Raw genomic sequence first — 25,268 nt, forward strand, 5'->3', positions numbered from 1 at the left:
CTGCTCTCTCTTCGTCTGCCCACGTGTTCTCGCACACCCCGAGCTTCTGGTCAGCGGGGTGGTGGCACCGGGATCCTCATCTCTCCCAAGTGGTCATTCTCTCTTTATCCCCTTACCCATCTGTCTATCGCCTCCTTTGAATTCCATGCTGTCACAGTTACCAGCCCTTTCAAGCTTAACATCCTTATCATTTATCGCCTCCAGGTTCCTCGGAGAGTTCATCAATGAGCTTGATGCCTTGATAAGCTCCTTTCCTGAGGACGGCTCACCTCTCACAGTTCTGGGCGACTTTAACCTCCCCACGCCTACCTTTGACTCATTCCTCTCTGCCTCCTTCTTTCCACTCCTCTCCTCTTGACCTCACCCTCTCACCTTCCCCCTACTCACAAGGCAGGAAATACGCTCGACCTCATCTTTACTAGATGCTGTTCTTCCACTAACCTCGTTGCAACTCCCCTCCAAGTCTCCGACCACTACCTTGTATCCTTTTCCTCTCGCTCTCATCCAACACTTCCCACACTGCCCCTACTCGGATGGTATCGCGCCGTCCCAACCTTCGCTCTCTCTCCCCGCTACTCTCTCCTCTTCCATCCTATCATCTCTTCCCTCTGCTCAAACCTTCTCCAACCTATCTCCTGATTCTGCCTCCTCAACCCTCCTCTCCTCCCTTTCTGCATCCTTTGACTCTCTATGTCCCCTATCCTCCAGGCCGGCTCGGTCCTCCCTCCCGCTCCGTGGCTCGACGACTCATTGCGAGCTCACAGAACAGGGCTCCGGGCAGCCGAGCGGAAATGGAGGAAAACTCGCCTCCCTGCGGACCTGACATCCTTTCACTCCCTCCTCTCTACATTTTCCTCTTCTCTCTCTGCTGCTAAAGCCACTTTCTACCACTCTAAATTCCAAGCATCTGCCTCTAACCCTAGGAAGCTCTTTGCAACCTTCTCCTCCCTCCTGAATCCTCCTCCCCCTCCCCCTCCTCCTCCCTCTCTGCAGATGACTTCGTCAACCATTTTGAAAAGAAGGTCGACGACATCCGATCCTCGTTTGCTAAGTCAAACGACACCGCTGGTTCTGCTCACACTGCCCTACCCTGTGCTCTGACCTCTTTCTCCCTCTCTCTCCAGATGAAATCTCGCGTCTTGTGACGGCCGGCCGCCCTACAACCTGCCCGCTTGACCCTATCCCCTCCTCTCTTCTCCAGACCATTTCCGGAGACCTCCTCCCTTACCTCACCTCGCTCATCAACTCATCCCTGACCGCTGGCTACGTCCCTTCCGTCTTCAAGAGAGCGAGAGTTGCACCCCTTCTGAAAAAACCTACACTCGATCCCTCCGATGTCAACAACTACAGACCAGTATCCCTTCTTTCTTTCTCTCCAAAACTCTTGAACGTGCCGTCCTTGGCCAGCTCTCCCGCTATCTCTCTCAGAATGACCTTCTTGATCCAAATCAGTCAGGTTTCAAGACTAGTCATTCAACTGAGACGGCTCTTCTCTGTATCACGGAGGCGCTCCGCACTGCTAAAGCTAACTCTCTCTCCTCTGCTCTCATCCTTCTAGACCTATCGGCTGCCTTCGATACTGTGAACCATCAGATCCTCCTCTCCACCCTCTCCGAGTTGGGCATCTCCGGCGCGGCCCACGCTTGGATTGCGTCCTACCTGACAGGTCGCTCCTACCAGGTGGCGTGGCGAGAATCCGTCTCCACACCACGTGCTCTCACCACTGGTGTCCCCAGGGCTCTGTTCTAGGCCCTCTCCTATTCTCGCTATACACCAAGTCACTTGGCTCTGTCATAACCTCACATGGTCTCTCCTATCATTGCTATGCAGACGACACACAATTAATCTTCTCCTTTCCCCCTTCTGATGACCAGGTGGCGAATCGCATCTCTGCATGTCTGGCAGACATATCCGTGTGGATGACGGATCACCACCTCAAGCTGAACCTCGGCAAGACGGAGCTGCTCTTCCTCCCGGGAAGGACTGCCCGTTCCATGATCTCGCCATCACGGTTGACAACTCCATTGTGTCCTCCTCCCAGAGCGCTAAGAACCTTGGCGTGATCCTGGACAACACCCTGTCGTTCTCAACTAACATCAAGGCGGTGGCCCGTTCCTGTAGGTTCATGCTCTACAACATCCGCAGAGTACGACCCTGCCTCACACAGGAAGCGGCGCAGGTCCTAATCCAGGCACTTGTCATCTCCCGTCTGGATTACTGCAACTCGCTGTTGGCTGGGCTCCCTGCCTGTGCCATTAAACCCCTACAACTCATCCAGAACGCCGCAGCCCGTCTGGTGTTCAACCTTCCCAAGTTCTCTCACGTCACCCCGCTCCTCCGCTCCCTCCACTGGCTTCCAGTTGAAGCTCGCATCCGCTACAAGACCATGGTGCTTGCCTACGGAGCTGTGAGGGAACGCACCTCAGTACCTCCAGGCTCTGATCAGGCCCTACACCCAAACAAGGGCACTGCGTTCATCCACCTCTGGCCTGCTCGCCTCCCTACCACTGAGGAAGTACAGTTCCCGCTCAGCCCAGTCAAAACTGTTCGCTGCTCTGGCCCCCCAATGGTGGAACAAACTCCCTCACGACGCCAGGACAGCGGAGTCAATCACCACCTTCCGGAGACACCTGAAACCCCACCTCTTTAAGGAATACCTAGGATAGGATAAAGTAATCCCTCTCACCCCCCCTCCCCCTGAAAAGATTTAGATGCACTACTGTTCCACTGGAGGTCATAAGGTGAATGCACCAATTTGTAAGTCGCTCTGGATAAGAGCGTCTGCTAAATGACTTAAATGTTATGTTATGTTATATGACAGTGAAACAGTCAGCTGTAGAGGATAGGGGACAGTGAAACAGTGAAACAGTCAGTTGTAGAGGATAGGGGACAGTGAACCAGTGAAACAGTCAGTTGTAGAGGATAGGGGACAGTGTAACAGTGAAACAGTCAGTTGTAGAGGATAGGGGACAGTGAAACAGTCAGCTGTAGAGGATAGGGGACAGTGTAACAGTCAGCTGTAGAGGATAGGGGACAGTGTAACAGTGAAACAGTCAGTTGTAGAGGATAGGGGACAGTGAAACAGTCAGTGAAAAGGGACAGTCAGTTGTAGAGGATAGGGGACAGTGTACAGTGAAACAGTGAAACAGTCAGTTGTGAAACAGAGGATATAGGGGACAGTGAAACAGTCAGCTGTAGAGGATAGGGGACAGTGTAACAGTGAAACAGTGAGTTGTAGAGGATAGGGGACAGTGAAACTGTGAGTGGTAGAGGATAGGGGACAGTGAAACAGTCAGCTGTAGAGGATAGGGGACAGTGAAACAGTCAGCTGTAGAGGATAGGGGACAGTGTAACAGTAGGGAAACAGTCAGTTGTAGAGGATAGGGGACAGTGAAACAGTCAGCTGTAGAGGATAGGGACAGTGAAACAGTCAGCTGTAGAGGATAGGAAAACAGTGAAAAAGGACAGTGTAACAGTGAAACAGTGAGTTGTAGAGGATAGGGGACAGTGAAACAGTGAGTTGTAGAGGATAGGGGACAGTGAAACAGTCAGCTGTAGAGGATAGGGGACAGTGAAACAGTCAGCTGTAGAGGATAGGGACAGTGTAACAGTGAAAACAGTCAGTTGTAGAGGATAGGGGACAGTGAAACAGTCAGCTGTAGAGGATAGGGACAGTGAAACAGTTAGCTGTAGAGGATAGGGGACAGTGAAACAGTCAGCTGTAGAGGATAGGAAACAGTGAAAAAGTCAGTTGTAGAGGATAGGGGACAGTGAAAAAGCAAGTTGTAGAGGATAGGGGACAGTGAAACAGTGAGTGCTAGAGGATAGGGGACAGTGAAACAGTGAGTTGTAGAGGATAGGGGACAGTGAAACAGTCAGCTGTAGAGGATAGGGGACAGTGAAACAGTCAGCTGTAGAGGATAGGAAACAGTGAAAAAGTCAGTTGTAGAGGATAGGGGACAGTGAAACAGTGAAACAGTCAGTTTAGAGGATAGGGGACAGTGAAACAGTCAGTTGTAGAGGATAGGGGACAGTGAAACAGTCAGCTGTAGAGGATAGGGGACAGTGTAACAGTCAGCTGTAGAGGATAGGGGACAGTGTAACAGTGAAACAGTCAGTTGTAGAGGATAGGGGACAGTGAAACAGTGAAACAGTCAGTTGTAGAGGATAGGGGACAGTGAAACAGTCAGCTGTAGAGGATAGGGGACAGTGAAACAGTCAGCTGTAGAGGATAGGAAACAGTGAAAAAGTCAGTTGTAGAGGATAGGGGACAGTGAAACAGTGAAACAGTCAGTTTAGAGGATAGGGGACAGTGAAACAGTCAGCTGTAGAGGATATAGGGGACAGTGAAACAGTGAAACAGTGAGTGGTAGAGGATAGGGGACAGTGTAACAGTGCAACAGTGAGTGGTAGAGGATAGGGGACAGTGAAACAGTCAGCTGTAGAGGATATAGGGGACAGTGAAACAGTGAGTGGTAGAGGATTAGGGGACAGTGTAACAGTGAAACAGTGAGTGGTAGAGGATAGGGGACAGTGAAACAGTGAAACAGTGAGTGGTAGAGGATAGGGGACAGTGAAACAGTGAAACTGTGAGTGGTAGAAGATAGGGGACAGTGAAACAGTGCGTTGTAGAGGATAGGGAACAGTGAAACAGTGAAACAGTGAGTGGTAGAAGATAGGGGACAGTGAAACAGTCAGTTGTAGAGGATAGGGAACAGGTGAAACAGTGAAACAGTGAGTGGTAGAAGATAAAAACAGTGAAACAGTGAGTTGTAGAGGATAGGGAACAGTGAAACAGTGAAACAGTGAGTGGTAGAAGATAGGGGACAGTGAAACAGTCAGTTGTAGAGGATAGGGGACAGTGAAACAGTGAGTGGTAGAAGATAGGGGACAGTGAAACAGTGAGTGGTAGAAGATAGGGGACAGTGAAACAGTCAGTTGTAGAGGATAGGGGACAGTGAAACAGTCAGTTGTAGAGGATAGGGGACAGTGAAACAGTAAACCAGTGAGTTGTAGAGGATAGGGGACAGTGAAACAGTCAGCTGTAGAGGATAGGGGACAGTGAAACAGTGAGTTGTAGAGGATAGGGGACAGTGAAACAGTGAAACAGTGAGTGGTAGAAGATAGGGGACAGTGAAACAGTGAGTTGTAGAGGATAGGGAACAGTGAAACAGTGAAACAGTGAGTGGTAGAAGATAGGGGACAGTGAAACAGTGAGTTGTAGAGGATAGGGAACAGTGAAACAGTGAAACAGTGAGTGGTAGAAGATAGGGGACAGTGAAACAGTCAGTTGTAGAGGATAGGGACAGTGAAACAGTGAGTGGTAGAAGATAGGGGACAGTGAAACAGTGAGTGGTAGAAGATAGGGGACAGTGAAACAGTCAGTTGTAGAGGATAGGGACAGTGAAACAGTCAGTTGTAGAGGATAGGGGACAGTGAAACAGTAAAACAGTGAGTTGTAGAGGATAGGGGACAGTGAAACAGTCAGCTGTAGAGGATAGGGGACAGTGAAACAGTGAGTTGTAGAGGATAGGGAACAGTGAAACAGTGAGTTGTAGAGGATAGGGGACAGTGACACAGTGAGTTGTAGAGGATAGGGGACAGTGAAACAGTGAGTTGTAGAGGATAGGGGACAGTGAAACAGTCAGCTGTAGAGGATACGGGACAGTGAAACAGTCAGTTGTAGAGGATACGGGACAGTGAAACAGTCAGTTGTAGAGGATAGGGGACAGTGAAACAGTCAGCTGTAGAGGATAGGGGACAGTGAAACAGTGAAACAGTCAGTTGTAGAGGATAGGGGACAGTGAAACAGTGAAACAGTCAGTTGTAGAGGATAGGGGACAGTGTAACAGTGAAACAGTCAGTTGTAGAGGATAGGGGACAGTGAAACAGTCAGCTGTAGAGAATAGGGGACAGTGTAACAGTCAGCTGTAGAGGATAGGGGACAGTGTAACAGTGAAACAGTCAGTTGTAGAGGATAGGGGACAGTGAAACAGTGAAAAAGTCAGTTGTAGAGGATAGGGGACAGTGAAACAGTGAAACAGTCAGTTGTAGAGGATAGGGGACAGTGAAACAGTCAGCTGTAGAGGATAGGGGACAGTGTAACAGTGAAACAGTGAGTTGTAGAGGATAGGGGACAGTGAAACTGTGAGTGGTAGAGGATAGGGGACAGTGAAACAGTGAGTTGTAGAGGATAGGGGACAGTGAAACAGTCAGCTGTAGAGGATACGGGACAGTGAAACAGTCAGTTGTAGAGGATACGGGACAGTGAAACAGTCAGTTGTAGAGGATAGGGGACAGTGAAACAGTCAGCTGTAGAGGATAGGGGACAGTGAAACAGTGAAACAGTCAGTTGTAGAGGATAGGGGACAGTGAAACAGTGAAACAGTCAGTTGTAGAGGATAGGGGACAGTGTAACAGTGAAACAGTCAGTTGTAGAGGATAGGGGACAGTGAAACAGTCAGCTGTAGAGGATAGGGGACAGTGTAACAGTCAGCTGTAGAGGATAGGGGACAGTGTAACAGTGAAACAGTCAGTTGTAGAGGATAGGGGACAGTGAAACAGTGAAAATGTCAGTTGTAGAGGATAGGGGACAGTGAAACAGTGAAACAGTCAGTTGTAGAGGATAGGGGACAGTGAAACAGTGAAAAAGTCAGTTGTAGAGGATAGGGGACAGTGAAACAGTGAAACAGTCAGTTGTAGAGGATAGGGGACAGTGAAACAGTCAGCTGTAGAGGATAGGGGACAGTGTAACAGTGAAACAGTGAGTTGTAGAGGAGGGACAGTGAAACTGGTGGTACAGTGAAACTGTGAGTGGTAAACAGAGCTGTAGATAGGGGACAGTGAAACAGTCAGTTGTAGAGGATAGGGGACAGTGAAACAGTCAGCTGTAGAGGATAGCGGACAGTGAAACAGTTAGCTGTAGAGGATAGGGGACAGTGAAACAGTCAGCTGTAGAGGATAGGGGACAGTGAAACAGTTAGCTGTAGAGGATAGGGGACAGTGAAACAGTTAGCTGTAGAGGATAGGGGACAGTGAAACAGTCAGCTGTAGAGGATAGAGGACAGTGAAACAGTCAGCTGTAGAGGATAGGGGACAGTTTTTTATTTTTTATTTCACCTTTATTTAACCAGGTAGGCTAGTTGAGAACAAGTTCTCATTTGCAACTGCGACCTGGCCAAGATAAAGCATAGCAGTGTGAACAGACAACACAGAGTTACACATGGAGTAAGCAATTAACAAGTCAATAACACAGTAGAAATAAAATGGGCAGTCTATATACAATGTGTGCAAAAGGCATGAGGAGGTAGGCGAATAATACAATTTTGCAGATTAACACTGGGGTGATAAAAGATCAGATGGTCATGTACAGGTAGAGATATTGGTGTGCAAAAGAGCAGAAAAGTAAATAAATAAATAAATAAAAAAAAAAAAAACAGTATAAAAACAGTATGGGGATGAGGTAGGTGAAAATGGGTGGGCTATTTACCAATAGACTATGTACAGCTGCAGCGATCGGTTAGCTGCTCGGATAGCTGATGTTTGAAGTTGGTGAGGGAGATAAAAGTCTCCAACTTCAGCGATTTTTGCAGTTCATTCCAGTCACAGGCAGCAGAGTACTGGAACGAAAGGCGGCCAAATGAGGTGTTGGCTTTAGGGATGATCAGTGAGATACACCTGCTGGAGCGTGTGCTACGGATGGGTGTTGCCATCGTGACCAGTGAACTGAGATAAGGCGGAGCTTTACCTAGCATGGACTTGTAGATGACCTGGAGCCAGTGGGTCTGGCGGCGAATATGTAGCGAGGGCCAGCCGACTAGAGCATACAAGTCGCAGTGGTGGGTGGTATAAGGTGCTTTGGTGACAAAACGGATGGCACTATGATAGACTGCATCCAGTTTGCTGAGTAGAGTGTTGGAAGCCATTTTGTAGATGACATCGCCGAAATCGAGGATCGGTAGGATAGTCAGTTTTACTAGGGTAAGCTTGGCGGCGTGAGTGAAGGAGGCTTTGTTGCGGAATAGAAAGCCGACTCTTGATTTGATTTTCGATTGGAGATGTTTGATGTGAGTCTGGAAGGAGAGTTTGCAGTCTAGCCAGACACCTAGGTACTTATAGATGTCCACATATTCAAGGTCGGAACCATCCAGGGTGGTGATGCTAGTCGGGCATGCGGGTGCAGGCAGCGATCGGTTGAAAAGCATGCATTTGGTTTTACTCGCGTTTAAGAGCAGTTGGAGGCCACGGAAGGAGTGCTGTATGGCATTGAAGCTCGTTTGGAGGTTAGATAGCACAGTGTCCAATGACGGGCCGAAAGTATATAGAATGGTGTCGTCTGCGTAGAGGTGGATCAGGGAATCGCCCGCAGCAAGAGCAACATCATTGATATATACAGAGAAAAGAGTCGGCCCGAGAATTGAACCCTGTGGCACCCCCATAGAGACTGCCAGAGGACCGGACAGCATGCCCTCCGATTTGACACACTGAACTCTGTCTGCAAAGTAATTGGTGAACCAGGCAAGGCAGTCATCCGAGAAACCGAGGCTACTGAGTCTGCCGATAAGAATATGGTGATTGACAGAGTCGAAAGCCTTGGCGAGGTCGATGAAGACGGCTGCACAGTACTGTCTTTTATCGATAGCGGTTATGATATCGTTTAGTACCTTGAGCGTGGCTGAGGTGCACCCATGACCGGCTCGGAAACCAGATTGCACAGCGGAGAAGGTGCGGTGGGATTCGAGATGGTCAGTGACCTGTTTGTTGACTTGGCTTTCGAAGACCTTAGATAGGCAGGGCAGGATGGATATAGGTCTATAGCAGTTTGGGTCCAGGGTGTCTCCCCTTTGAAGAGGGGGATGACTGCGGCAGCTTTCAATCCTTGGGGATCTCAGACGATATGAAAGAGAGGTTGAACAGGCTGGTAATAGGGGTTGCGACAATGGCGGCAGATAGTTTCAGAAATAGAGGGTCCAGATTGTCAAGCCCAGCTGATTTGTACGGGTCTAGGTTTTGCAGCTCTTTCAGAACATCTGCTATCTGGATTTGGGTAAGGAGAACCTGGAGAGGCTTGGGCGAGGAGCTGCGGGGCGGAGCTGTTGGCCGAGGTTGGAGTAGCCAGGCGGAAGGCATGGCCAGCCGTTGAGAAGTGCTTATTGAAGCTTTTCGATAATCGTGGATTTATCGGTGGAGACCGTGTTACCTAGCCTCAGTGCAGTGGGCAGCTGGGAGGAGGTACTCTTGTTCTCCATGGACTTCACAGTGTCCCAGAACTTTTTGGAGTTGGAGCTACAGGATGCAAACTTCTGCCTGAAGAAGCTGGCCTTAGCTTTCCTGACTGACTGCGTGTATTGGTTCCTGACTTCCCTGAACAGTTGCATATCACGGGGGCTATTCGATGCTATTGCAGTCCGCCACAGGATGTTTTTGTGCTGGTCGAGGGCAGTCAGGTCTGGAGTGAACCAAGGGCTGTATCTGTTCTTGGTTCTGCATTTTTGAACGGAGCATGCTTATCTAAAATGGTGAGGAAGTTACTTTTAAAGAATGACCAGGCATCCTCAACTGACGGGATGAGGTCAATGTCCTTCCAGGATACCCGGGCCAGGTCGATTAGAAAGGCCTGCTCACAGAAGTGTTTTAGGGAGCGTTTGACAGTGATGAGGGGTGGTCGTTTGACTGCGGCTCCGTGGCGGATACAGGCAATGAGGCAGTGATCGCTGAGATCCTGGTTGAAGACAGCGGAGGTGTATTTGGAGGGCCAGTTGGTCAGGATGACGTCTATGAGGGTGCCCTTGTTTACAGAGTTAAGGTTGTACCTGGTGGGTTCCTTGATGATTTGAGTGAGATTGAGGGCATCTAGCTTACATTGTAGGACTGCCGGGGTGTTAAGCATATCCCAGTTTAGGTCACCTAACAGAACAAACTCTGAAGCTAGATGGGGGCGATCAATTCACAAATGGTGTCCAGGGCACAGCTGGGAGCTGAGGGTGGCCGGTAGCAGGCGGCAACAGTGAGAGACTTATTTCTGGAGAGGGTAATTTTCAAAATTAGTAGTTCGAACTGTTTGGGTATGGACCTGGAAAGTATGACATTACTTTGCAGGCTATCTCTGCAGTAGACTGCAACTCCGCCCCCTTTGGTAGTTCTATCTTGACGGAAGATGTTATAGTTGGGTATGGAAATCTCTGAATTTTGGTGGCCTTCCTGAGCCAGGATTCAGACACGGCAAGGACATCAGGGTTAGCAGAGTGTGCTAAAGCAGTGAGTAAAACAAACTTAGGGAGGAGGCTTCTGATGTTGACATGCATAAAACCAAGGCTTTTTCGATCACAGAAGTCAACAAATGAGGGTACCTGGGGACATGCAGGGCCTGGGTTTACCTCCACATCACCCGCGGAACAGAGAAGGAGTAGTATGAGGGTGCGGCTAAAGGCTATCAAAACTGGTCGCCTAGAGCGTTGGGGGCAGAGGATAAGAGGAGCAGGTTTCTGGGCATGGTAGAATATATTCAGGGCATAATGCACAGACAGGGTATGGTGGGGTGCGGGTACAGCGGAGGTAAGCCCAGGCACTGGGTGATGATGAGACAGGTTGAATCTCTGGACATGCTGGTTGTAATGGGTGAGGTCACCGCATGTGTGGGAGGTGGGACAAAGGAGGTAACAGGGGTATGCAGAGTGGGTCTAGGGGCTCCATTGTGAACTAAAACAATTATAACTAACCTGAACAACAGTATACAAGGCATATTGACATCTGAGAGAGACATACAGCGAGGCATACAGTAATCACAGGTGTTGAATTTGGAAAGCTAGCTAAAAACAGTAGGCGAGGCTAATCCGCTAGCACAACAAACAGCAGGTAAAATGGCGTTGACTAGGCAACGGGGCCGACAGGTAAGACAAACAAGCAGAAAGGAGTACCGTGATTAATGGACAGTCCAGCGTCGTCAGCTATGTAGCCAAGAGATCAGTGTCCAGGGGGCAGCGGTGGATGGGCAGGGGGCTGGCGAGTGTTATCCAGTTTTTTTTTTTTTTTTTTTTTTTTTTAAACTAACAATGACTAACTAGCTTGTAGCTAGTTAGCTGGTTAGCGTCTGGAGGTTCTTGAGTGTGTCATAAAAATAAGAGTAAAAGTAACAGCGATTCCGTATCACATTGGGTGAGGCAGGTTTCCGGAAGGTATAAACAAATTAAAAATCAAAAAGAGATAGAAAGTAAATGGGGTCAGAGAGTGATTGGGACGCGGTGGTACAGACGGTTAGCAGGCCTGTGCTAACAAGCTAACAGTTCGTAGGCCCGAGCTAGACAAGGTAGCAGTTAGCGGACTGGAGCTTGACAAGCTAGCCGTTAGCAGGCCGAATTAGCAAGCAGGGAGATAGCGAGGGCTAGAGAGTTAACCTTTGGGGGACGTCGCGATGGGGTGAGTCTGTTTATTTATTCCTCTTCATGCGGTGAGCTGGAGATACAGCGATTCAGAAAGCTCGCGGGCCTTGGCCAGCAGATGGATCTTTAAGCGATGTCGCAGCGGAAAGCCTGTTGAAACCCCCTCGGACGATTATGTCGGGCGGACCAGTCGTGATGGATCGGCGGGGCTCCGTGTCGGCAGTAGAGGGTCAGTAGAGGGTCCAGGCCAATTGGCAAATTAGGTATTTTTGGACCTCTTCGGGTAGTCGGGAGATGGGCTTAGCTCGAGGCTAGCTCCAGGCTAACTGGTGCTTGCTCTGGGACAGGGACGTTAGCCAGGAGTAGCCACTCGGATTGCAGCTAGCTATTTACGATGATCCGGTATAAAGCTTCAGAGCTTGCGGTAGGAATCCGGAGATGTGGTAGAGAAAAAGCAGTCTGATATGCTTTGGGTAGATGTCGCGCTGGTGTCCTAGTTAGCGTTGAAGACCGCTAGCAGTGGCTAGCTAGTAGCTAGTTAGCGGCTAGCTTCTGGTGAGGGTTCCGATTCTAAAGCATAGAAAAAGCAGATCCGTACCACATTGGGTGATGCGGGTTGCAGGAGAATATATTCAGCCTGTGGTTGGGAAGTGAGATTAAAATATGTACGAAATATATACGGGAAAAAAAAGAGGAAAAAAACTATATTTACACTATACAGGACGGGACAAGACAAAACACACGTCCGACTGCTACGCCATCTTGGATACGACAGTGTAACAGTGAGTTGTAGAGGATAGGGGACAGTGAAACAGTGAGTGCTAGAGGATAGGGGACAGTGAAACAGTGAATTGTAGAGGATAGGGGACAGTGAAACAGTCAGCTGTAGAGGATAGGGGACAGTGAAACAGTCAGCTGTAGAGGATAGGAAACAGTGAAAAAGTCAGTTGTAGAGGATAGGGGACAGTGAAACAGTGAAACAGTCAGTTTAGAGGATAGGGGACAGTGAAACAGTCAGCTGTAGAGGATATAGGGGACAGTGAAACAGTGAAACAGTGAGTGGTAGAGGATAGGGGACAGTGTAACAGTGCAACAGTGAGTGGTAGAGGATAGGGGACAGGGAAACAGTCAGCTGTAGAGGATATAGGGGACAGTGAAACAGTGAGTGGTAGAGGATAGGGGACAGTGTAACAGTGAAACAGTGAGTGGTAGAGGATAGGGGACAGTGAAACAGTGAAACAGTGAGTGGTAGAGGATAGGGGACAGTGAAACAGTGAAACTGTGAGTGGTAGAAGATAGGGGACAGTGAAACAGTGAGTTGTAGAGGATAGGGAACAGTGAAACAGTGAAACAGTGAGTGGTAGAAGATAGGGGACAGTGAAACAGTGAGTTGTAGAGGATAGGGAACAGTGAAACAGTGAAACAGTGAGTGGTAGAAGATAGGGGACAGTGAAACAGTCAGTTGTAGAGGATAGGGGACAGTGAAACAGTGAGTGGTAGAAGATAGGGGACAGTGAAACAGTGAGTGGTAGAAGATAGGGGACAGTGAAACAGTCAGTTGTAGAGGATAGGGGACAGTGAAACAGTCAGTTGTAGAGGATAGGGGACAGTGAAACAGTAAACCAGTGAGTTGTAGAGGATAGGGGACAGTGAAACAGTGAGTTGTAGAGGATAGGGGACAGTGAAACAGTGAAACAGTGAGTGGTAGAAGATAGGGGACAGTGAAACAGTGAGTTGTAGAGGATAGGGAACAGTGAAACAGTGAAACAGTGAGTGGTAGAAGATAGGGGACAGTGAAACAGTGAGTTGTAGAGGATAGGGAACAGTGAAACAGTGAAACAGTGAGTGGTAGAAGATAGGGGACAGTGAAACAGTCAGTTGTAGAGGATAGGGACAGTGAAACAGTGAGTGGTAGAAGATAGGGGACAGTGAAACAGTGGTGGTAGAAGATAGGGGACAGTGAAACAGTCAGTTGTAGAGGATATGGGACAGTGAAACAGTCAGTTGTAGAGGATAGGGGACAGTGAAACAGTAAAACAGTGAGTTGTAGAGGATAGGGGACAGTGAAACAGTCAGCTGTAGAGGATAGAGGACAGTGAAACAGTGAGTTGTAGAGGATAGGAACAGTGAAACAGTGAGTTGTAGAGATAGGGGACAGAGGCACAGTGAGTTGTAGAGGATAGGGGACAGTGAAACAGTCAGCTTTAGAGGATAGGGGACAGTGAAACAGTGAGTTGTAGAGATAGGGGACAGTGAAACAGTGAGTTGTAGAGGATAGGGGACAGTGACACAGTGAGTTATAGAGGATAGGGGACAGTGAAACAGTGAGTTGTAGAGGATAGGGACAGTGAAACAGTCAGCTGTAGAGGATACGGGACAGTGAAACAGTCAGTTATAGAGGATACTGGACAGTGAAACAGTCAGTTGTAGAGGATAGGGGACAGTGAAACAGTCAGCTGTAGAGGATAGGGGACAGTGAAACAGTGAAACAGTCAGTTGTAGAGGATAGGGGACAGTGAAACAGTGAAACAGTCAGTTGTAGAGGATAGGGGACAGTGTAACAGTGAAACAGTCAGTTGTAGAGGATAGGGGACAGTGAAACAGTCAGCTGTAGAGGATAGGGGACAGTGTAACAGTCAGCTGTAGAGGATAGGGGACAGTGTAACAGTCAGCTGTAGAGGATAGGGGACAGTGTAACAGTGAAACAGTCAGTTGTAGAGGATAGGGGACAGTGAAACAGTGAAAAAGTCAGTTGTAGAGGATAGGGGACAGTGAAACAGTGAAACAGTCAGTTGTAGAGGATAGGGGACAGTGAAACAGTCAGCTGTAGAGGATAGGGGACAGTGTAACAGTGAAACAGTGAGTTGTAGAGGATAGGGGACAGTGAAACTGTGAGTGGTAGAGGATAGGGGACAGTGAAACAGTCAGCTGTAGAGGATAGGGGACAGTGAAACAGTCAGCTGTAGAGGATAGGGGACAGTGTAACAGTGAAACAGTCAGTTGTAGAGGATAGGGGACAGTGAAACAGTCAGCTGTAGAGGATAGCGGACAGTGAAACAGTTAGCTGTAGAGGATAGGGGACAGTGAAACAGTCAGCTGTAGAGGATAGAGGACAGTGAAACAGTCAGCTGTAGAGGATAGGGGACAGTGTAACAGTGAGTTGTAGAGGATAGGGGACAGTGAAACAGTGAGTTGTAGAGGATAGGGGACAGTGAAACAGTCAGCTGTAGAGGATAGGGGACAGTGAAACAGTCAGCTGTAGAGGATAGGGGACAGTGTAACAGTGAAACAGTCAGTTGTAGAGGATAGGGGACAGTGAAACAGTGAAAAAGTCAGTTGTAGAGGATAGGGGACAGTGAAACAGTGAAAAAGTCAGTTGTAGAGGATAGGGGACAGTGAAACAGTGAAACAGTCAGTTTAGAGGATAGGGGACAGTGAAACAGTCAGCTGTAGACGATATAGGGGACAGTGAAACAGTGAAACAGTGAGTGGTAGAGGATAGGGGACAGTGTAACAGTGCAACAGTGAGTGGTAGAGGATAGGGGACAGTGAAACAGTCAGCTGTAGAGGATATAGGGGACAGTGAAACAGTGAGTGGTAGAGGATAGGGGACAGTGTAACAGTGAAACAGTGAGTGGTAGAGGATAGGGGACAGTGAAACAGTGAAACAGTGAGTGGTAGAGGATAGGGGACAGTGAAACAGTGAAACAGTGAGTGGTAGAGGATAGGGGACAGTGAAACAGTGAAACAGTGAGTGGTAGAGGATAGGGGACAGTGAAACAGTCAGCTGTAGAGGATAGGGGACAGTGAAACAGTGAAACAGTGAGTGGTAGAGGATAGGGGACAGTGTAACAGTGAAACAGTGAGTGGTAGAGGATAGGGGACAGTGAAACAGTGAAACAGTGTGTGGTAGAGGATAGGGGACAGTGAAACAGTGAAACAGTGAGTGGTAGAGGATAGGGACAGTGAAACAGTCAGCTGTAGAGGATAGGGGACAGTGAAACAGTGAAACAGTGAGTGGTAGAGGATAGGGGACAGTGTAACAGTGAAACAGTGAGTGGTAGAGGATAGGGGACAGTGAAACAGTCAGCTGTAGAGGATAGGGGACAGTGAAACAGTGAGTGGTAGAGGATAGGGGACAGTGAAACAGTCAGCTGTAGAGGATAGGGGACAGTGAAACAGTGAGTGGTAGAGGATAGGGGACAGTGAAACAGTCAGCTGTAGAGGATAGGGGACAGTGAAACAGTGAGCTGTAGAGGATAGGGGACAGTGTAACAGTGAGCTGTAGAGGATAGGGGACAGTGAGCTGTAGAGGATAGGGGACAGTGTAACAGTGAGCTATAGAGGATAGGGGACAGTGTAACAGTGAGTTGTAGAGGATAGGGGACAGTGAAACAGTCAGCTGTTGAGGATAGGGGACAGTGAAACAGTGAAACAGTGAGTGGTAGAAGATAGGGGACAGTGAAACAGTCAGTTGTAGAGGATAGTGGACAGTGTAACAGTGAGCTATAGAGGATAGGGGACAGTGTAACAGTGAGTTGTAGAGGATAGGGGACAGTGAAACAGTCAGCTGTTGAGGATAGGGGACAGTGAAACAGTGAAACAGTGAGTGGTAGAAGATAGGGGACAGTGAAACAGTCAGTTGTAGAGGATAGGGAACAGTGAAACAGTGAAACAGTGAGTGGTAGAGGATAGGGGACAGTGAAACAGTGAAACAGTGAGTGGTAGAGGATAGGGGACAGTGAAACAGTGAAACAGTGAGTGGTAGAGGATAGGGGACAGTGAAACAGTGAAACAGTGAGTGGTAGAGGATAGGGGACAGTGAAACAGTCAGCTGTAGAGGATAGGGACAGTGAAACAGTGAAACAGTGAGTGGTAGAGGATAGGGGACAGTGTAACAGTGAAACAGTGAGTGGTAGAGGATAGGGGACAGTGAAACAGTGAAACAGTGTGTAGTAGAGGATAGGGGACAGTGAAACAGTGAAACAGTGAGTGGTAGAGGATAGGGGACAGTGAAACAGTCAGCTGTAGAGGATAGGGGACAGTGAAACAGTGAAACAGTGAGTGGTAGAGGATAGGGGACAGTGTAACAGTGAAACAGTGAGTGGTAGAGGATAGGGGACAGTGAAACAGTCAGCTGTAGAGGATAGGGGACAGTGAAACAGTGAGTGGTAGAGGATAGGGGACAGTGAAACAGTCAGCTGTAGAGGATAGGGGACAGTGAAACAGTGAGCTGTAGAGGATAGGGGACAGTGTAACAGTGAGCTGTAGAGGATAGGGGACAGTGAGCTGTAGAGGATAGGGACAGTGTAACAGTGAGTTGTAGAGGATAGGGGACAGTGAAACAGTGAGCTGTAGAGGATAGTGGACAGTGTAACAGTGAGCTATAGAGGATAGGGGACAGTGTAACAGTGAGTTGTAGAGGATAGGGGACAGTGAAACAGTCAGCTGTTGAGGATAGGGACAGTGAAACAGTGAAACAGTGAGTGGTAGAAGATAGGGGACAGTGAAACAGTCAGTTTTAGAGGATAGGGAACAGTGAAACAGTGAAACAGTGAGTGGTAGAAGATAGGGGACAGTGAAACAGTGAGTTGTAGAGGATAGGGAACAGTGAAACAGTTAAACAGTGAGTAGTAGAAGATAGGGACAGTGAAACAGTCAGTTGTAGAGGATAGGGGACAGTGAAACAGTGAGGTGGTAGAAGATAGGGGACAGTGAAACAGTGAGTGGTAGAAGATAGGGGACAGGGAGCTGTAGAGTGAAACAGTCAGTTGTAGAGGATAGGACAGTGAAACAGTGAAACAGGAGGATAGGGACAGTGAAACAGTCAGTTGTAGAGGATAGGGGTGAAACAGTGAAACAGTGAAACAGTAAAACAGTGAAACTGTGAGTGGTAGAAAATAGGGACAGTGAGTGAGTTGTAGAGGATAGGGGTGAAACAGTGAAACAGTGAGTGGTAGAAACAGTGAAACAGTGAGTTGTAGAGGATAGGGAACAGGAAACAGTGAAACAGTGAGTGGTAGAAGATAGGGACAGTGAAACAGTCAGTTGTAGAGGATAGGGGACAGTGAAACAGTGAGTGGTAGAGGATAGGGGACAGTGAAACAGTCAGTTGTAGAAGATAGGGGACAGTGAAACAGTCAGTAAACCAGTGAAACAGTCAGTTGTAGAGATAGGGGACAGTGAAACAGTGAGTTGTAGAGGATAGGGACAGTGAAACAGTGAGCAGGGACAGTGAAACAGTGAGTGGTAGAAAGATAGGGGACAGTGAAACAGTGAGTTGTAGAGGATAGGGAACAGTGAAACAGTGAAACAGTGAGTGGTAGAAGATAGGGGACAGTGAAACAGTGAGTTGTAGAGGATAGGGAACAGTGAAACAGTGAAACAGTGAGTGGTAGAAGATAGGGGACAGTGAAACAGTCAGTTGTAGAGGATAGGGGACAGTGAAACAGTGAGTGGTAGAAGATAGGGGACAGTGAAACAGTGAGTGGTAGAAGATAGGGGACAGTGAAACAGTCAGTTGTAGAGGATATGGGACAGTGAAACAGTCAGTTGTAGAGGATAGGGGACAGTGAAACAGTAAAACAGTGAGTTGTAGAGGATAGGGGACAGTGAAACAGTCAGCTGTAGAGGATAGGGGACAGTGAAACAGTGAGTTGTAGAGGATAGGGAACAGTGAAACAGTGAAAATAGGGACAGTGAGTTTGTAGAGGATAGGGGACAGTGAAACAGTCAGTTGTAGAGGATAGGGGACAGTGAAACAGTGAGTTATGATAAAGGGACAGTGAAACAGTGATTGTAGGGATAAGGGACAGTGACAGTGTGAATAGGGGACAGTGAAACAGTGAGTGTAGAGGATAGGGGACAGTGAAACAGTCAGCTGGGGACAGTGAAACAATCAGTTGTAGAGGATCGGGACAGTGAAACAGTCAGTTGTAGAGGATAGGGGACAGTGAAACAGTCAGCTGTAGAGGATAGGGGACAGTGAAACAGTGAAACAGTCAGTTGTAGAGGATAGGGGACAGTGAAACAGTGAAACAGTCAGTTGTAGAGGATAGGGGACAGTGTAACAGTGAAACAGTCAGTTAGAGGATAGGGGACAGTGAAACAGTCAGCTGTAGAGGATAGGGGACAGTGAACAGTCAGCTGTAGAGGATAGGGACAGTGTAACAGTCAGCTGTAGAGGATAGTGACAGTGTAACAGTGAAACAGTCAGGATAGGGGACAGTGAAACAGTGAAAAAAAGTCAGTTGTAGAGGATAGGGGACAGTGAAACAGTGAAACAGTCAGTTGTAGAGGATAGGGACAGTGAAACAGTCAGCTGTAGAGGATAGGGGACAGTGTAACAGTGAAACAGTGAGTTGTAGAGGATAGGGGACAGTGAAACTGTGAGTGGTAGAGGATAGGGGACAGTGAAACAGTCAGCTGTAGAGGATAGGGGACAGTGAAACAGTCAGCTGTAGAGGATAGGGGACAGTGTAACAGTGAAACAGTCAGTTGTAGAGGATAGGGGACAGTGAAACAGTCAGCTGTAGAGGATAGCGGACAGTGAAACAGTTAGCTGTAGAGATAGGGGACAGTGAAACAGTCAGCTGTAGAGATAGAGGACAGTGAAACAGTCAGCTGTAGAGGATAGGGGACAGTGTAACAGTGAGTTGTAGAGGATAGGGGACAGTGAAACAGTGAGTTGTAGAGGATAGGGGACAGTGAAACAGTCAGCTGTAGAGGATAGGGACAGTGAAACAGTCAGCTGTAGAGATAGGGGACAGTGTAACAGTGAAACAGTCAGTTGTAGAGGATAGGGGACAGTGAAACAGTGGAAAAGTCAGTTGTAGAGGATAGGGGACAGTGAAACAGTGAAAAAATCAGTTGTAGGGACAGTGAAACAGTGTCAGAAGATAGGGGGTGGAAACAGTCAGCTGTAGAGGATAGGGGACAGTGAAACAGTGAAACAGTGTAGAGGATACAGTGTAACAGGACAGTGAAAGAGATAGGGACAGTCAGCTGTAGAGGATGAAAACAGGTGGTACAGTGAAACAGTGAAACAGTTGGTAGAGGATAGGGGTGACAGTGAAACAGTGAGTGGTAGAGGACAGGGGACAGTGAAACAGTGAAACAGTGTGAGTGGTAGAAGATAGGGACAGTGAAACAGTCAGCTGTAGAGGATAGGGGACAGTGAAACAGTGAAACAGTGAGTGGTAGAGATAGGGTGAACAGTGAAACAGTGAGTGGTAGAGGATAGGGGACAGTGAAACAGTGAAACAGTGAGTAGGATAGAGTGAAACAGTGAAACAGTGAGTGGTAGAGGATAGGGGACAGTGAAACAGTCAGCTGTAGAGGATAGGGACAGTGAAACAGTCAGTTGTGAGGATAGGGGACAGAGTAGAAGTCAGCTGGAGGATAGGACAGTGAAACAGTGAGAGGATAGGGGACAGTGAAACAGTTGTAGAGGATAGGGGACAGTGAAAGGATAGGGGACAGTGAAACAGTCAGTTGTAGAGGATAGGGGACAGTGAAACAGTGAGTTGTAGAGGATAGGGGACAGTGTAACAGGGACAGTGTAGAGGATACGACAGTGAAACAGTGAGTGGTAGAGGATAGGGGACAGTGTAACAGTGAGTTGTAGAGGATGGGGGACAACAGTCAGCTGTAGAGGATAGGGGACAGTGAAACAGTCAGCTGTATAGAGGACAGTGTAACAGTGAAACAGTCAGTTGTATAGAGGACAGTGAAACAGTGAAAAAGTCAGTTGTAGAGGATAGGGGTGAAAAAAGTCAGTTGTAGAGGATAGGGGACAGTGAAACAGTGAAACAGTCAGTTTAGAGGATAGGGGACAGTGAAACAGTCAGCTGTAAATATAGGGACAGTGAAACAGTGAAACAGTGAGTAGTAGAGATAGGGGACAGTGAAAGTGAAACAGTGAGTGGTAGAGATAGGGGACAGTGAAACAGTCAGCTGTAGAGATATAGGGACAGTGAAACAGTGAGTGGTAGAGGATAGGGACAGTGAAAGTGAAACAGTGAGTGGTAGAGGATAAGGGGACAGTGAAACAGTCAGTGTAGAGTGAGATAGGGGACAGTGAAACAGTGGAACAGTGAGTGTAGAGGATAGGGACAGTGAAACAGTTGTAGAGAGGATAGGGGACAGTGAAACAGTCAGCTGTAGAGGATGGACAGTGAAACAGTGAAACAGTGAGTGATAGGGGACAGTGTAACAGTGAAACAGTGAGTGGTAGAGGATAGGGGACAGTGAAACAGTGAAACAGTGTGTGTAGAGGATAGGGACAGTGAAACAGTAGAGGATAGGGGACAGTGAAACAGTCAGCTGTAGAGGATAGGGACAGTGTAACAGTGAAACAGGTGGTAGAGGATAGGGGACAGTGTAACAGTGAAACAGTGAGTTGTAGAGGATAGGGACAGTGAAACAGTCAGCTGCAGAGGATAGGGGACAGTGAAACAGTGAGTGAGTAGAGGATAGGGGACAGTGAAACAGTCAGCTGTAGAGGATAGGGGACAGTGAAACAGTGAGTGAGTAGAGGATAGGGGACAGTGAAACAGTCAACTGTAGTAGTGAGCTGTAGAGGATAGGGGACAGTGTAACAGTGAGCTGGTAGAGGATAGGGACAGTGAGTGGTAGGATAGGGGACAGTGTAAACAGTCAGTGAAACAGTCAGCTAGAGGATAGGGGACAGTGAAACAGTGAAACAGTTGTAGTAGGATAAGGGACAGTGGAAACAGTGAACAGTAAAGAGGATAGGGACAGTATAACAATGAGTTGTAGAGGATAGGGGACAGTGAAACAGTCAGCTGTTGAGAGTGAAACAGTGAAACAGTCAATTTAGAAGAATAAAGACAGTGAAACAGTCAGTTGTAGAGGATAGGGACAGTGAAACAGTGAAACAGTGGGAGTGGTAGGGATAGGGACAGTGAAACAGGAAACAGTGAGTGTAGAGATAGGGACAGTGAAACAGTGAAACAGTGAGTGGTAGAGGATAGGGGACAGTGAAACAGTGAGTGGTAGAGGATAGGGGACAGTGAAACAGTCAGCTATAGAGATAACAGTGAGTGGTAGAGAGATAGGGGACAGTGTAACAGTGAAACAGTGAGTGGTAGAGGATAGGGGACAGTGAAACAGTGAAACAGTGTGTAGTAGAGGATAGGGGACAGTGAAACAGTGAAACAGTGAGTGGTAGAGGATAGGGGACAGTGAAACAGTCAGCTGTAGAGGATAGGGGACAGTGAAACAGTGAAACAGTGAGTGGTAGAGGATAGGGGACAGTGTAACAGTGAAACAGTGAGTGGTAGAGGATAGGGGACAGTGAAACAGTCAGCTGTAGAGATAGGGGACAGTGAAACAGTGAGTGGTAGAGGATAGGGGACAGTGAAACAGTCAGCTGTAGAGGATAGGGGACAGTGAAACAGTGAGCTGTAGAGGATAGGGGACAGTGTAACAGTGAGCTGTAGAGGATAGGGGACAGTGAGCTGTAGAGGATAGGGGACAGTGTAACAGTGAGTTGTAGAGGATAGGGGACAGTGAAACAGTGAGCTGTAGAGGATAGTGGACAGTGTAACAGTGAGCTATAGAGGATAGGGACAGTGTAACAGTGAGTTGTAGAGGATAGGGGACAGTGAAACAGTCAGCTGTTGAGGATAGGGGACAGTGAAACAGTGAAACAGTGAGTGGTAGAAGATAGGGGACAGTGAAACAGTCAGTTTTAGAGGATAGGGAACAGTGAAACAGTGAAACAGTGAGTTGTAGAAGATAGGGACAGTGAAACAGTGAGTTGTAGAGGATAGGGAACAGTGAAACAGTTAAACAGTGAGTTGTAGAAGATAGGGACAGTGAAACAGTCAGTTGTAGAGATAGGGGACAGTGAAACAGTGAGTGTAGAAAGATAGGGGACAGTGAAACAGTGAGTGGTAGAAGATAGGGGACAGTGAAACAGTCAGTTGTAGAGGATAGGGACAGTGAAACAGTCAGTTGTAGAGGATAGGGACAGTGAAACAGTAAAACAGTGAGTTGTAGAGGATAGGGGACAGTGAAACAGTCAGTTGTATAGGGGACAGTGAAACAGTGGTGACAGTGAAACAGTGAGTTGTAGAAGATAGGGGACAGTGAAACAGTCAGTTGTAGAGGATAGGGACAGTGAAAACAGTCAGTTGTAGAGGATAGGGGACAGTGAAACAGTGAAACAGTCAGTTTGTAGAGGATAGGGGACAGTGAAACAGTGAAACAGTCAGTTTGTAGAGGATAGGGAACAGTGAAACAGTGAAACAGTGAGTGTAGAAGATAGGGACAGTGAAACAGTGAGTTGTAGAGGATAGGGAACAGTGAAACAGTGAAACAGTGAGTGGTAGAGGATAGGGACAGTGAAACAGTCAGTTGTAGAGGATAGGGGACAGTGTGAGTGGTAGAAGATAGGGGACAGTAAACAGTGAGTAGTAGAAGATATAAAGGACAGTGAAACAGTCAGTTGTAGAGGATAGGGGACAGTGAAACAGTCAGTTGTAGAGGATAGGGGACAGTGAAACAGTAAAACAGTGAGTTGTAGAGGATAGGGGACAGTGAAACAGTCAGCTGTAGAGGATAGGGGACAGTGAAACAGTGAAACAGTGAAACAGTTGTAGAGGATAGGGGACAGAGGCACAGTGAGTTGTAACAGTGAAACAGTGAGTTGTAGAGGATAGGGGACAGTGAAACAGTCAGCTGTAGAGGATACGGGACAGTGAAACCGTCAGTTGTAGAGGATCCGGGACAGTGAAACAGTCAGTTGTAGAGGATAGGGGACAGTGAAACAGTCAGCTGTAGAGGATAGGGACAGTGAAACAGTGAAACAGTCAGTTGTAGAGGATAGGGGACAGTGAAACAGTGAGTCAGTTGTAGAGGATAGGGGACAGTGTAACAGTGAAACAGTCAGTTGTAGAGGATAGGGGACAGTGAAACAGTCAGCTGTAGAGGATAGGGGACAGTGTAACAGTCAGCTGTAGAGGATAGGGGACAGTGTAACAGTGAAACAGTCAGTTGTAGAGGATAGGGGACAGTGAAACAGTGAAAAAGTCAGTTGTAGAGGATAGGGACAGTGAAACAGTGAAACAGTCAGTTGTAGAGGATAGGGGACAGTGAAACAGTCAGCTGTAGAGGATAGGGGACAGTGTAACAGTGAAACAGTGAGTTGTAGAGGATAGGGGACAGTGAAACTGTGAGTGGTAGAGGATAGGGGACAGTGAAACAGTCAGCTGTAGAGGATAGGGGACAGTTAAACAGTCAGCTGTAGAGGATAGGGGACAGTGTAACAGTGAAACAGTCAGTTGTAGAGGATAGGGGACAGTGAAACAGTCAGCTGTAGAGGATAGCGGACAGTGAAACAGTTAGCTGTAGAAGATAGGGGACAGTGAAACAGTCAGCTGTAGAGGATAGAGGACAGTGAAACAGTCAGCTGTAGAGGATAGGGGACAGTGTAACAGTGAGTTGTAGAGGATAGGGACAGTGAAACAGTGAGTGCTAGAGGATAGGGGACAGTGAAACAGTGAGTTGTAGAGGATAGGGGACAGTGAAACAGTCAGCTGTAGAGGATAGGGGACAGTGAAACAGTCAGCTGTAGAGGATAGGGGACAGTGTAACAGTGAAACAGTCAGTTGTAGAGGATAGGGGACAGTGAAACAGTGAAAAAGTCAGTTGTAGAGGATAGGGGACAGTGAAACAGTGAAAAAGTCAGTTGTAGAGGATAGGGGACAGTGAAACAGTGAAACAGTCAGTTTAGAGGATAGGGGACAGTTAAACAGTCAGCTGTAGAGGATATAGGGGACAGTGAAACAGTGAAACAGTGAGTGGTAGAGGATAGGGGACAGTGTAACAGTGCAACAGTGAGTGGTAGAGGATAGGGGACAGTGAAACAGTCAGCTGTAGAGGATATAGGGGACAGTGAAACAGTGAGTGGTAGAGGATAGGGGACAGTGTAACAGTGAAACAGTGAGTGGTAGAGGATAGGGGACAGTGAAACAGTGAAACAGTGAGTGGTAGAGGATAGGGGACAGTGAAACAGTGAAACAGTGAGTGGTAGAGGATAGGGGACAGTGAAACAGTGAAACAGTGAGTGGTAGAGGATAGGGGACAGTGTAACAGTGAGTTGTAGAGGATAGGGGACAGTGAAACAGTCAGCTGTTGAGGATAGGGGACAGTGAAACAGTGAAACAGTGAGTGGTAGAAGATAGGGGACAGTGAAACAGTCAGTTGTAGAGGATAGGGGACAGTGAAACAGTGAGTTGTAGAGGATAGGGAACAGTGAAACAGTGAAACAGTGAGTGGTAGAAGATAGGGGACAGTGAAACAGTCAGTTGTAGAGGATAGGGGACAGTGAAACAGTGAGTGGTAGAAGATAGGGGACAGTGAAACAGTGAGTGGTAGAAGATAGGGGACAGTGAAACAGTCAGTTGTAGAGGATAGGGGACAGTGAAACAGTCAGTTGTAGAGGATAGGGGACAGTGAAACAGTAAAACAGTGAGTTGTAGAGGATAGGGGACAGTGAAACAGTCAGCTGTAGAGGATAGGGGACAGTGAAACAGTGAGTTGTAGAGGATAGGGGACAGTGAAACAGTGAAACAGTGAGTGGTAGAAGATAGGGGACAGTGAAACAGTCAGTTGTAGAGGATAGGGGACAGTGAAACAGTGAGTGGTAGAAGATAGGGGACAGTGAAACAGTGAGTGGTAGAAGATAGGGGACAGTGAAACAGTCAGTTGTAGAGGATAGGGGACAGTGAAACAGTCAGTTGTAGAGGATAGGGGACAGTGAAACAGTAAAACAGTGAGTTGTAGAGGATAGGGGACAGTGAAACAGTCAGCTGTAGAGGATAGGGGACAGTGAAACAGTGAGTTGTAGAGGATAGGGAACAG

Source organism: Oncorhynchus nerka, linkage group LG6 (assembly GCF_034236695.1).
Source record: "Oncorhynchus nerka isolate Pitt River linkage group LG6, Oner_Uvic_2.0, whole genome shotgun sequence".
Classification (NCBI taxonomy): domain Eukaryota; kingdom Metazoa; phylum Chordata; class Actinopteri; order Salmoniformes; family Salmonidae; genus Oncorhynchus; species Oncorhynchus nerka.